The 15,020-nt window shown below is 43.6% G+C and overlaps 1 long non-coding RNA gene across 2 annotated transcripts in view; it reads right to left on the bottom strand.

Annotated features, from left to right (window-relative positions):
- Positions 1 to 15,020, bottom strand: part of LOC135972887 (uncharacterized) — a 39,794-nt gene that overhangs the window by 20,827 nt on the left and 3,947 nt on the right. Inside the window, exons 3-4 of one of the 2 annotated variants that reach the window (XR_010589477.1) lie at positions 11,224 to 11,335; positions 462 to 546 (exon numbers count right to left, since the gene is read on the bottom strand). This is a non-coding gene — a long non-coding RNA (uncharacterized LOC135972887). The remainder of the gene's footprint in view (positions 1 to 461; positions 547 to 11,223; positions 11,336 to 15,020) is intronic. The other variant, XR_010589478.1, reaches the window with a different exon arrangement.

The following is a 15,020-nucleotide window of genomic DNA, read 5'->3' as shown; positions in this document are numbered from 1 at the left end:
ATACAGCTGAGATAACATGTTTCCATGCACCTGATTGGCAGCAATATTCCTGGCACAAATGTAGGTCAATTGTGTTGCGTTGTCCACACCAACTAAGCTGTACAGCCAGTTATGGGATGTTCTGGGAAAATGTGGGCAGCTATCCCATACTGCCTCAGCTACTGGAGTTGGAGGCAGAATTTTGTGGGTGCTTCTCATATGGTGCAGTGTGCTTTGGGATTTCCTCCTGGACAGCTTCCTGGGAGGCAGAGTGGCAGGTGAACTCAGGCTATGATTACATTTTAAGCTCTTATTGAGCTAGTGTGAGTGTAAATAGCAGTTTAGCTGTGGCAGCATGGGTAGCAGCAGCAGAGGCACGGCTCAGGACAAGTACAAACCCGCCTGAACCTGGTGGGTACATATTTGACATAGCTCAATCATACTTCTGGTGTCACTCTGGCTAGATCACTATTTATACTCACGCTAGCTTGATGGGAGCAGGGGAATCACATCCTAGCTCGCAGTGTAGACATAGCTTCAGTGAAACAGACATATCGGGTGTCCTTTCTGCACAAAAGAACAATTGTGTTAGAACCCATTTACAGCTTGATACACTCATGTGAGATCAGGGGAAAAACACTACTTACTTATGGAATATAAGGCCAGAAGGGACTATCATGATTTTCTAATCTGACCAGCTACATAACACAGGCCATTGGATTTCACCCAGTGATTCCTGAGTTAAGTCCAACCTCTTCTGGTTGAACTGGACTCAGCATCTCTTTTTCAGGGAGACATCCAAACCTACATTAAAATTGATGGGAGAATTTTACCACATCCCTTGGTCATCTGTTCCAAAAGGTAGTCAATTAATTCCTCACTGTTCTCATGGCTAGGAACTAGACGGTAACCAGGCTGTATGGGGACATAGACTGCATGTGGAGTCAGCAATGCTCAACGGGGTACTTAAATGATTAATTGGGGTGGGATCAGGCTCTGTGCTAGGCACGTTGATTCAGGAGCTATGGAATCTCATTCCAGGAATTGAGGTTTGGGATTGTTATACTGGAGAAGGAGTGACACTATTGCTTGGTTACAGGTCGTTCAGTGTGTAAGAATTTGTATCCTACTGAATCATCTCCCCTCTTGGTCTGTGAAACCACAAACTGTTTCCTAACACTTAAATCTACTTACCTAGCAGTCTGGCAGGTTAGGAGATTAGAAAAATATAAAGGCTTTATTGATAGTTACATGGGCACACCTAAGATGTGATGTCACCGCTATCTGCTACTAGCTGTGTGATGAAGAGGGAAGATCAATACCACACAGCAGCCAAACCTGAACTCATTAGAGCCAAGAGGAGTTTTGCTATTGACTTCTATGAGACCAGGATTTGACCCTACATATTATTTACTCTTTAATATTCTTTATACATTTTAAAAATCCCTCTAAACACAAATTGAAAAAATGAAATGTAGGATCAAAAATGAGAAACATAATATGAAAAAATCATGAACATATTTGGGATTCTGGACATATGTCCTCAGTCAAAAACAAAGGCAGGAGAAAATTTAAAATTAACTCATCTACATATGTATAGTCAAACTCCCTATGATATAACTCCATTAACTTAAGTGGCATTATGCCAGGAGGAAGTTTGGCCCATCGTTTAATTTTTAATTTCAAGACATATTCCAGGATTCAGTGTATTAATATTTAGTTCAGATGTTACCACAAGAATATAATCACTACCATAAAAAATCTTTTATAAAGAGTCTTTGAGAAACCTCAAGGACAAAATCCCAAACAAGAGATTAATTAAACCATTATTTTAAGCTCAAAATGCCAGATAAGTAGGAGTTGACAGCCGATGTTCAAATTTCCTTCTGGTACCTTTAGGAGAAAATCAGTTTTAGGCCCAGATCGTGTTCTGAGCGCTTCTTGGGCATAAGGCTGCACTAGAATGGAGCCCCATTTGCTATGCATGGAGCTCAGTGCAGGAACAGAGCTTAGCTCAGGAGGTGTGGAAATATTTGCAAGTTTGGAGCCTTTGATTTTAAGTAGTCTCTTGCATCACCCTAATTAAAAGATCTGTATTTTACATTTCCTAGAATAACTTGCAATTGAATCTGAATACATTCTGATTTTAATCAATCTCATTTCCTACTCTGGTATTTAACAGATCTTTGTTATTCCTTAAAAAAAAAAAAAAAACACTTGTTTATTTCTCTCTCTCGCTTGCTTTGTCTACACTGGCAAGCGAATGACAAAACTTTTGTCATCCAGAGGTGTTAAAAAAAACACACCCCTCCCCCAAAGACAAAAGCTTGTCCAGGAAAAGCACGGGTGTTAACAGCACTTTATTGGCAGGAGCACAGCCATGTCCCTAAAAGCTGCATAGTGTAGACAAATCCTTTATGCAATAGACCAGTCCTGTCCCCTAGGCAGAAATAATAATTGTATACTGACTAGTATGTAGTCACCTTCTCTCCCAGAAACTCTTCTAGAACCAGAAATCTTGGCTGTATAATGATACATTTTAGGGCCACATTCTCAGCCCTGCTAAATCCCCTTTGTGCAGCTGTGGCCTTACTTTAATGGTCCTTGGAATATATTTAAGGCCTCATTCCTTAAACCAAACTCAGAGATAATGTAGAAAGGTGAAAGAGAGGACTAGAAATTCCTGAAGATAGGGGAAGGCTCTTTCCTTATGAGGTGCTTCCAGAATTACAACCGAACTTGGCTTTAAAAAGGATTCCAATGATTTAGGCCCCAGATCTTTTAGCTTGGACCCCAAGATCTTTACAGAGACAGTGAGACTCAGACTCTGATACAAAATGAAGGCCATTGTATTTGATTCTAGTTTGGAACAATTCTGTCAAACTGCCTTCTCAGAAATAGAAACCCTATAATTAAAGAGGCAAAGGCTAAACCAACAGAGATTCACACAACACTCACCAGCACATATCAAGTTTACTCACTTGCTGCAAATTGTTGAAAGGTGTTCTGAATATTTCTAATTGACTGAACAAGCATAAAAACATAACTCTCAAATGTAGCCGCTATACTTAATCTCTGTAGATGCTTGTAGAGCTCCCATCGCTGTCCTCACAACACTCCTGTGAGACGGGAGAATTGTCCCTATTTTACAGATAGGGATCAGAATTGCACAGAGGAACGGATCCACAGAGGTTTTTAGGCAACTCTCTTCAGGCACCCAATTCCACCATTTTGGTGCCACTGATTATTTTCCAAACCACACCTCAGCTGTCATCTAGCTCCCTAGTGCCTATATTCCCAGTCAGCATTTGCAAAGCTGCCTAAGACCTAACGCTTGGAGCCCTAGATCAAGCGGAAGCTCTCAAACTAAATAGGGGGGAATGCCTTTCTCTTCAGCTGGGCCCGATCCTGTAGCTGTTCTCAGAGCACGCCTCAGACCTGATACCGATCAGACCCTACAGCTGCAGGGCCAGATGCAGGACACCAATAGGTAGAAGTGCTGCATGGCAGCCCCACAAAAGACTGCCAAGGGCAAAGGGAAATGTAGGATGAGTATGAGAGATATGAAGCATGAGCTGGAGACAGAGACACACACACACAGTTTTGGCTCCTAGTACATGTGCTAATTCACCTAACCTGGCTTAGATGCTTAACTCCATGAGAGGGTTTGTGGCTGAGGATCTCAAGCAGAGAGAAGTACCTATCTGCCTCATCAGCCAGGCACACTAGGTCAGCTGCTTAGGTGCCTAAGCCCCTCTTTTCTCACCACCTCTCCTTGCCATTTCACTCTGGAGAGGCAGCTCCCTGGCTTCTGAACATCCCACTGTTAGGCACTTAACTCTCCTCATACCTTTTACAGGGATGCTGGGAGCCTCACCCAGGGCTGAGAATTCCACTGGGTGGCCACTGGCCTACTGGTTAGGAGTTGCAGTGGTGAATAGAGCAATGCTTGAGTACCTTTGAGGAGTGGGGCCAGAGAGACTAAGGGTATGCCCAGGGCCGGCTCCAGGCACCAGGCAACCAAGCACATGCTTGGGGCGGCACCTGGTAAGGGGCGGCGGGGGGAGCGCGGTGTGGCATTCCGCGGGGGGGGGGGCGCTCCGGCGGCGCGGCGCTCGGCGGGGGGGGGGGCGGGCTCCGGCGGCGCGGCGCTCGGGACGGGGTTCCGGCGGCGCGGCGCTCGGCGGGGGGCAGCGCAGGGCGTGGCGCTGGGGGGTGTGTGTGTTCTGGCGGCGATCGGCTGGGGGGGCGGGCTCCGGCGGCGCGGTGCTCGGCGGCGCTGGGGGGGGTGGCACGGCGCTCAGCGGGGGTTTGGGGGGGCGGCACTTTTTTTTGCTGCTTGGGGCAGCAAAAAAGTTAGAGCCGGCCCTGGGTATGCCTACACTACAACCCCACCATGGCAGCGAGTCTCAGAGCCTGGGTCAACTGACTTGGGCTCATGGGGCTCAAGTTACAGGGCTAAAAATAGCATTGTAGATGTTCTCGCTTGGGCTGGCAGTTGGGCTCTGAGCCCCATTCCCCTCACTGGGCTTCAGACCCTGAGCTCCAGCCCGAGTGGAAATGTCTACACTGCTATTTTTAGCCTTCGTCTGTTGACCTGGGTTCTGAGACTCACTACCATGGGTTTTTTTCTTTGCAGAGTAGATGTATCTTAAGGGTATGTCTACATTACACATTAAGCCTGGGCTCTGACTCAGGTTTGAGCCCAAGCCCCCTGCCATTCACACACAAATCAGTCTGACTCAGGTCAGCAAACACTCAGGATCCAGATCCTAGCATCCTACTGGGGGTGGGTGAGTCAGAGCCCAAGTCCCACTGTAACTCGGGTCTAAGTCCTGTCATTTTGCAACATGGACACTGCTCAAGCCCCAGACCTGAGTCAGAAGGCCTGTATACTACAGTGCGGATACATTAGCCTGGCTGTGAGACCCAAGTCAAGCAATTGTTAACCAAGTTTTACAATGCAGTGTTTTTATATGGAGACACTGAGTCCCACAGATCCAGATTTACAATACAATATGGACATACCTGAAGTGACTCACCCAATGCCACACACAGCAAATCTTTGACATAGAAAGGAATTGCATGCTGGTCTCCCAAGTACCAGGCCAGTCCCCAACCACAGGCCAGGGCTGAGCATTTCTCTCTCAAAAACAGGTCAACATCACCAGACAAAGGGAAGATAGACAGCTACAACGAGAACCACAAACTCTCACAACCAAAAATAGAACTAGTGTCTTAAAAGTCACTAATAGAAGTGGCTAGATTAGGGGATTTGACTGTTTCAGGCAGGGAGCCCAGCTCATTATACATTTTAAAATAACACACATATTGAGCCCATTTCATCCCTGGCAGCTGCAGGACTTGGTCCTTTGGCACAAACTGTAGTGTCGTATTCTTTTAGCTCCCAAGGTCCTTGGGTTTAATCCTTTGCCAAGATGACAGTTGTGGCACTTCCACGTCTGGTGATATCACAGATGCTCTTTACAAGGTACTGCCAGCAGTGGGTGTTTCAGGACACAGAGATGCAATGGGTGCTCTGCAGAACACAGGATCAATAGTAGGTGCCTTAACCTATGGAAAGGCAACATATGGTTTTGCAGGACAGAGAGCCCCAGCATTCTACATCACATGTTCTAATGATGGATGCGGAAAAAGAAGCAATAGTAGTTCCTGCATATTTCATAAAGGGAGAGTTACAATCTGGGAAAGCATTCTATAGGGCGGAATGCCTATAAACACAATCAGCAAACAGTGAAGGGCAGAGGCAGTGGAGTGGAATCACAGCACAGGTGCTCATGCAAGTTAATCTGGTATCAAAATATTAAAGACTAAAATAAACTATCCCCAACCTTAAGGACTATAGATAGATAATATGCAGCAATAAAGTTTTTATCTGTGCTGAAGTACATATTTTTTTATGCAGCTAAAGCTATGTCACAGATGGTCTTCACTAGAATAGATTTTGCCTTTGCTAATCCTGTATTAATCTGCTGGTAGAGCTATGTCTGCATTATTACCACTAGGTTCCTTACTGAGAGGAGCTATTACTCACTGATGGCACAGTCCCTTTACATATTAGCTTCTTGTGCTTTGGTCCTGAATTCAAGCTAGCTTGATTGTGCTTGGGGTGCAATACACACACAGCCGCCCAGTTCAATTACCACTACAACAGTGCTCTGCCATGAGAGGGAGCTGGAAGTCTGATATTCTGTAGCCTTTTGTGTTTTCTGTTCACAAATGATGAAGGTGTTACTGTTGTCCAATATACTGTACAGGGCTTTCTCTTTGACTGGATACTCCGGAGCCAATGATTTTGCACATAGGATTGAATTGGGAGGGGAGAAACATATTGTAAAAAGGATTTCAGTTTGCTCTAGGATCCCAAAGCACTTTGCACATTGTGGATCAGATCCTGAGGCCCTTTGTCATTTTTGCTGAGCCCTTCACCAGGTCAACTCCAATGAGAATTTGAGCTCAGGAAAAAGTGAATGTAGAGCTCAGAATTTGGTCTAATGCTATAATACACATACAGGACCACTGAAATGCAGTCACCTCTGAGGCGGTAGGAAGCAACCAACCAACTCATGAATAGCAAGGCAAGCAATACCTAGGAAGAGAGGACATTTTGGTTAAGGGCACCAGATGGTATATGGATGTTGGACAACATCTATTTTAGCAGGAGAAACTCAACCTTCTCCTTCCCCCCACAGTGTATTTGTTTCATTCTGAACAGGCAACCAGCAGCTGTAGAAAAGCATTAGAAGATGATAGGTCTAAGTGTCCAGCACTTGCAATAGCAGCAGAATTACCTGCCTCATATCCCTGTCCAACTTCTTTTTTATTTTGTTGGCTTCAAATCAGAATATTCTGAAGAGATGTGCCAGCAAGGGAATAATCACAGCTCTGAGCTGTTTAGCGTGTAGAAAGAAGAGTTAAACCCAAGCTGGCATAGGTGCAAAGCCACTTATTATCTGAGTCCTGGCTGTGGTTGGACTACCAGTAAGAACACAGGAAATGAATCATTAAAAACTTGAAAAACAGCTGATGCTCTGATGCAGCACTCCCTGTTCAAGTGTCTGTGAGTGCTGATAAAGGAGGGCATGCGAAGGGAAAATGTCCTATCAGTATTAAAGCCCCTTCAGTTTTATTTCTGTTTCACGTTACTTTAGTAGCTAGATTCTGGCCAAAGGAGGGAGAATAACCTAATTTTTTTTTATTGTTGAAATGTGAGCATTTACCATTGTGTCCTTCTATTGCACTGGGTGTTCAAGGTGATAATTTGGATATGATGGGACTCACGGCTCTGAGGTGCTTCTAAAGTACTTGTAATATTTTGCACTACAGCTGAAATTGGAAACAGAGCTAATCCTCATATAATCCTCCTCCTAGAACGTTCACTTCATTGGGTACTGTTGGGGAAAGTAGAAAACTTTGCCTGGTTTCATTCATTTCTAGGATGGAGGGATAGCTCATCAAAAGCTGCAATGCAGCAATAGGAGCAAACACCCATCCAGGCAACAACTTGGTGTAACAGCTGGCTACATTCAGAACTTTTAGGTAAAGTTGGCAGTGTTCCGTATCATGCAGAGCAGTGAAGGCTTCTCAGTTTGGATAGGTAGGTTTTGCTGGGTCTGTTTAGAGTCAGATACAGTATGATCTGTACTCTAGCCATTATTTAGCTCTAGCCCCTATTTTCTACATGTCAGTTTTAGCTGCCCACTTTGAGGACACCAGCAGCTGCTGCTAGCACTTGCTCACAGTTTTAAAAAGGATTCTTTATTCTGGTTCTCAAGAGGACAGAGATTGGGGTGGGGATTGTTTGGGAGCAGGGCTGGCTCCAGCATTTCTGCCACCCCAAACAAACAAACAAAAAAGCTGCGATCGGCGGTGGCAGTTCAGCGGCAGGTCCTTCGCTCCTAGAGGGAGTGAGGGACCTGCCGCCCCCGAATTGCCGCAGGTGCCACCCCTCTCCCTTGGCCGCCCCAAGCACCTGCTTGTTAAGCGGGTGCCTGGAGCCGGCCCTGTTTGGGAGGAAATGTTTGGTGGTAAAGGCTCATCCAAAATTTGCAGTTATCATCATTATGGGAGCTTTCCTTTGCAACTCCCTCTTCTTTGCAAGAGATCTATGACAAAGAATGGATGATGCTGAATCTTGCTGCTTCTGGCTCCTCATTGCCACACCAGCCAACTAGTTATTACACAAATAAATACCTCTGTGGCAGTAGCAGTATCAATCCCAGAGGCCATTTAGTAGTACTGGCACAACTCATCCCTGTTAAGGAGCCCAAGCCAAATCCTACAGAGACGAGTGGGAATCTCTTCAGGCTTTTGGAGATGGAAGTGTACTCAATGGAGAAAACATTGATACTAAGTCATATTTATCACCATGTCAGTTAAAACGTGTCAGCAGTTAACACCTTTTCTAACACAACATGTTTTCTGAGCCTGAAAGGAGGAGACAAGTTCCTTTTTTCCCCCTTCTCTATTCCCCCCGCCCCCCGAGATATAACTCGTAATTCTGATTTACTTCTGAAATTGCACAACATACACTGTGAACGGCAGTCTGTGGAATGTCCAGGGATCAATTACCCTTTCATGTGTAAACTGATCTGAACGCATCTATCAATCTCCAGGAGATATGTCTCACTCTGGATGACAGAGAAAACACAGGAAGGTGGGAATGGGAGTTCTGCTCTTCCTTAACTTGATTTCTAGGAGCATGTGTGTGGGGGTTGGGAGCGGTGGTGAGGTTACTTTTTATAAACGACAACAAAATCACAGCCATCATGGATAAGATAAAATGTACCTACCAATTGACTTCTCTCATTTCCTTCATTTGCACACACCTTACTGTAACTCATTCTTTTGCTTAGGATGCAACTATCCAGTGGGAAGGACAGAAAGGTATTTTTCTAAAGGCCTTGTCTATACAGAAAAGTTGTACTGTTTTAACTATACCAGTTTGGATGTATAAACGTGCCTATAGCAGTATAGCTTATTCTCATATGGGAAGGGGAATAAGCTATGTACAGATCTAAGGCATCTTTCTCTCTCTCTAACTGCTTCCACTCTAGTGGTTGTACTGGTATAAGTATACTGGTGATAAAAGTCACACCCCTAAGGAACAATGCCAGTACAAAAACTTGTTCTTAGGACAAACCTAAGAAAACTATGGATTTCATTTTTGGGGGGGAAGCGGGTTTATGGATTGATTCTTCCCTGCCATTAAAAGTTTCATGCTTTGTGAAGACAAGGCATTTCCCATGCTGATGCACCTTTGGTAAAGAGAATACAAGGGGCAATGCACAATTGATCAGTTAATTCATATTCAGCTATTAAATGTGACATACTATAGACAATAGGCTCTGTTTCACTCCTGTTAATTTAGGGGCTGGTCTACACACAAATCCTGGCTTCAATGAAGTCAACAGAAGTTTTGCCATGGACTTCTATGGGGCCAGGATTCCACCTAGTTTTTGTACCACTGTAAATATATCAGTTTCAAATCATTATAATCAAAGCAATACAATCAGGGCCGGCTCCAGGCACCAGCCCTCCAAGCATGTGCTTGGGGCGGCACCTGGAGGGGGGCGGTGCTCACCCGGGGAGAGCGGGGACCCGGCCGGGCTCACCGCCCTCCCCCCGGCGCTCCGGCCGGTTGCTCCAGCTGGGCTCGCTGCTCTCCCCTGCCGCGCTCCCCACTGGGGGTGGGGGTGGGGCGGTGGGAGGCTTTTTTGCCTCGGGTGGCAAGAAAGCCAGAGCCGGCCCTGAATACAATCTCCAGTGTAGGTGCAATTAAACTGGTTTAAAAGTGCTTATCTTGGTATAGCTTAATAAACTGATACAGTTATAATGGTAATTCTCAAATAATACAGCCCCAGTGGTCCCAGTTCCAGGTTCTTAAGATTTCAGTCAATTCCCTTTACAATACCAGGTTTGCTTGTGTCTAAAATCTTCTGCTCCCTGAATGTTTCACAGAGCTTCTCAGTCCTAAGTCCTGGCTGTTTCTTGCCCTTTGAAAGTAAATAGTAAGGAAATTCAGCTGGTGACTCTGATTGCTGAATTGTCCTCTCATGTCCTTTTCCTCAGCTCCTGTTATGTTTCTTTCACTCTCAAAGTGCGCAGGATATACTCTCGAGTTCATTTTTATTTAAGACAGATAAAATTTAAGTAGATAAAGGGAGTTTACGTTTACAAAACCCCAAGAACCATTTGTTATATTTGCATTATATTTGAGCCATTAAAAAAGGGTTACATTTTTTACTAATTCAAAGCAAAATTACCCTGCAATGCCACCTAGTGATAGAGAGAGGCGTGAACTAGCAGCAAGCTTCCTAAGCTTTCATAGTAAATTGGCACAGACAAAAAAGTCAGCCCCAAAGCCACAAGAAACACACTGGGTAAGAACCCTAATGTTTGTCAATTATTTTTTTTTTAAATAGAGAAAGAACATTTCTAAGTTATATCAATGGAATGGAAGTATAAACTTGAAGACAAAATCTGTCTAAACAAAAACAAACAAACTTGACCTTGTCCCATTAATAATGACCCTGATCATGAAGATAATTGACTGTTATTAAATGTTCATTACAAGACTCCTTATTACAAATGAAAGCTGATCTATGGTCCCTCTTACTTTTAACCTTGTTAGTTTCAATGGAAGTTCCTTGCACTTCACTCATAGTTAGCCCCTCGTCGCTACCACCATTTTTGCCTCTGTATAATTGTGAGTGAATTTAATGTGCTTGAACAGTATCAGATTAACAGCTACAGTGCTTAAGGAAAAACCTGACACACTTCTCTGTATGCCCCTTTGCCTGGCCACATAGGACAACAGCAGCATTTCCATCCTTTCTGGGAGAAGTGGTATCTACTTTTGCCCCAGCTCTGTACACTCACATCCTTCCCACTGCTGGGAGGGCCACTCAGATGTGATCTGAACAAGAGAGCACATTGGCTTTTGTGCTGAAGACAATTGGATAAAATGAAGCAAACAGCTCATACTCTCCTAGTGTGTTTCAAACCCAATCTGGAGGGAGCCCATCCTAGGGTGACAAGGTTTCTGTCCTCTATAAATCTTTGGCGTTTTTTGCAGATGCTGTCCAATAAGAATGCTAAGTGTAATGGCAATTTCTTGTGGTGTGACACCAGTCTAACACAAACTGTACTGATATAATCAACTCGTCTCACAGAGGTCTCTAATAGCTATCAGACAGTAAAGACCAACAGAACAACACCTACCTAGTCTGGATTAGAAATGGTGCTTTAGGTGTCACAAAGGCTTCATATCTCCAGTTCTAATCCTCTGAGCCTCCAAACCATAGCAACATACTTGGCAAAAGTACCTAGATATCTTCAAAACAAGATGGAGAGCAGGAAATAATTAAGTTTCATTTAAATAAGTTTTCCTGTCACCCTCATGATGATTTAGATTGTCCACAGTTTGGTCTTTCAGGAAACATGCAGGCCAGTTTTTCTTACTGATGTTCCCAAAGAATTAAAGTCTGCAATGTTTATATCTGACAACTTTATAGCCTCTTTTTTGTAATAAGTGAGCCCATGGGGTTTATGTTTCCTACTGGAGTGTATGTCTGGCTCTACAGAACATCAAGAGATTTTAAATGTTATGTGAAAACCAACCCATGCCTTTTAATTCCATGATCACAGGAAGACAGTAGCAATATGCCACTTATTAGCCTTTGGGTATAATGTTACGTTGAAATTGGGTACATGTCAAACCTCAGGATGGGATGCATAGAAAAAATTTCTTGACCCCATAAATGACTGCTTCTTGGAGCAGCTAATCCTGGAACCCACAAGAGGAGAGGCAATTCTTGATTTAGTCCTTAATGGAGCACAGGATCTGGTCCAAGGGGTGAAGATAGCTGGACCACTTGGTAATAGCGACCATAATATAATTAAATTTAATATCCTTGGGGGGGGGGGGCACACCAAAAAGCCCACCACAGTAGCATTTAACTTCAGAAAGAAGAACTACACAAAAATGAGGAAGCTAATCATAGAATCATAGAATCATAGATTATAGGACTGGAAGGGACCTTGAGAGGTCATCGAGTCCAGTCCCCTGCCCGCATGGCAGGACCAAATACTGTCTAGACCATCCCTGATAGACATTTATCTAACCTACTCTTAAATATCTCCAGAGACGGAGATTCCACAACCTCCCTAGGCAATTTATTCCAGTGTTTAACCACCCTGACAGTTAGGAACTTTTTCCTAATGTCCAACCTAGACCTCCCTTGCTGCAGTTTAAACCCATTGTTTCTGGTTCTATCCTTAGAGGCTAAGGTGAACAAGTTCTCTCCCTCCTCCTCATGACACCCTTTTAGATACCTGTAAACTGCTATCATGTCCCCTCTCAGTCTTCTCTTCTCCAAACTAAACAAACCCAGTTCTTTCAGCCTTCCTTCATAGGTCATGTTCTCAAGACCTTTAATCATTCTTGTTGCTCTTCTTTGGACCCTTTCCAATTTCTCCACATCTTTTTTAAAATGCGGCGCCCAGAACTGGACACAATACTCCAGCTGAGGCCTAACCAGAGCAGAGTAGAGCGGAAGAATGACTTCTCGTGTCTTGCTCACAACACACCTGTTAATGCATCCCAGAATCATGTTTGCTTTTTTTGCAACAGCATCACACTGTTGACTCATATTTAGCTTGTGGTCCACTATAACCCCTAGATCCCTTTCTGCCGTACTCCTTCCTAGACAGTCTTTTCCCATTCTGTATGTGTGAATTTGATTTTTCCTTCCTAAGTGGAGCACTTTGCATTTGTCTTTGTTAAACTTCATCCTGTTTAACTCAGACCATTTCTCCAATTTGTCCAGATCATTTTGAATTATGACCCTGTCCTCCAAAGTAGTTGCAATCCCTCCCAGTTTGGTATCATCCGCAAACTTAATAAGCGTACTTTCTATGCCAATATCTAAGTCGTTGATGAAGATATTGAACAGAGCCGGTCCCAAAACAGACCCCTGCGGAACCCCACTCGTTACGCCTTTCCAGCAGGATTGGGAACCATTAATAACAACTCTCTGAGTACGGTTATCCAGCCAGTTATGCACCCACCTTATAGTAGCCCCATCTAATTTGTATTTGCCTAGTTTATCGATAAGAATATCATGCGAGACCGTATCAAATGCCTTACTAAAGTCTAGGTATACCACATCCACCGCTTCACCCTTATCCACAAGGCTCGTTATTCTATCAAAGAAAGCTATCAGATTGGTTTGACATGATTTGTTCTTCACAAATCCATGCTGGCTGTTCCCTATCACCTTACCACCTTCCAAGTGTTTGCAGATGATTTCCTTAATTACTTGCTCCATTATCTTCCCTGGCACAGAAGTTAAACTAACTGGTCTGTAGTTACCTGGGTTGTTTTTATTTCCCTTTTTATAGATGGGCACTATATTTGCCCTTTTCCAGTCTTCTGGAATCTCTCCCGTCTCCCATGACTTTCCAAAGATAATAGCTAGAGGCTCAGATACCTCCTCTATTAGCTCCTTGAGTATTCTAGGATGCATTTCATCAGGCCCGGGTGACTTGCAGGCATCTAACTTTTCTAAGTGATTTTTAACTTGTTCTTTTTTTATTTTATCCGCTAAACCTACCCCCTTCCCATTAGCATTCACTATGTTAGGCATTGCTTCAGACTTCTCGGTGAAGACCGAAACAAAGAAGTCATTAAGCATCTCTGCCATTTCCAAGTTTCCTGTTACTGTTTCTCCCTCTTCACTAAGCAGTGGGCCTACCCTATCTTTGGTCTTCCTCTTGCTTCTAATGTATTGATAAAAAGTCTTCTTGTTTCCTTTTATTCCTGTAGCTAGTTTGAGCTCATTTTGGGCCTTTGCCTTTCTAATCTTGCCCCTGCATTCCTAATTAAACAGAAATTAAAAGGTACACTCCCAAAAGTGAAATGCCTGCAAGCTGCATGGAAACTTTTAAAAAACACTGTAATAGAGGCTCAAATTTACCGTATACACCAAATTAAAACACATAGTAAGAGGATCAAAAGAGTGCCATCATGGCTAAACAACAAAATAAAAGAAGCGATCAGAGGCAAAAAAGCATCCTTCAAAATTTGGAAGTTAAACCCTACTGAGGAAAGTAGAAAGGAACATACTCTCTGGCAAGTCAAGTATAAAAGTAAAATCAGGCAGGCCAAAAAAGAATTTGAAGAGCAACTAGCCAAAGACTCAAAAACTAACAGCAAAAAATGTTACATCAGAAGCAGGAAGCCAGCTAATCAATCAGTGGAGCCACTGGATGATCAAGGTGCTAAAGAAGCACTTAAGGAAGATAAGGTGGAGAAACTAAATGAATTCTTTGCATCAGTCTTCACTGCAGAGGATGGGAGGGAGATTTCCACACCTGAGCCATTCTTTTTAGGTGACAAATCTGAGGAACTTTCCCAGATTGAAGTGTCATTAGAGGAGCAAATTGGAACAAACTGATGAATTAAACAGTAGGAAGTCACCAGGACCAGATGGTATTCACCCAGGAGTTCTGAAGGAGCTCAAACAAGAAACTGCAGAACTACTAACTGTGGTATGTAACCTATCACTTAAATCAGATTCTATACAAGATGATTGGAGAATAGCTAATGTGACACCAATTTTTTAAAAAGGCTCCAGAGGTGATCCCGGCAAATACAGGCCGGTAAGGCTAACTTCAATACCAGGGAAACTGGTTGAAACTATAGTAAAGAAAAAAATTATCAGACACATAGATGAACACGATTTGTTAGGGAAGAGTCAACATGACTTTTGAAATCATGGCTCACCAATCTATCAGAATTCGTAGAGGGGGTCATCAAACACCTGGACAAGGGTGATCCAGTGGATATACTGTACTTAGACTTTCAGAACGCCTTTGACAAGGTCCCTCACCAAAGGCTCTTAAGCAAACTAAGCAATCATGGGATAAGAGGGAAGGTCCTCTCATGGATCAGTAACTGGTTACAAGATAGGAAACAAAGAGTAGAAATAAATGGTCAGTTTTCAAAATGGAAAGAG

The sequence above is a fragment of the Chrysemys picta genome, chromosome 7 (assembly GCF_011386835.1).
Source record: "Chrysemys picta bellii isolate R12L10 chromosome 7, ASM1138683v2, whole genome shotgun sequence".
NCBI lineage: Eukaryota > Metazoa > Chordata > Testudines > Emydidae > Chrysemys > Chrysemys picta.
Note: the sequence above shows the minus strand (reverse complement) of the source record. Positions and strands in the feature narration are given on the sequence as shown.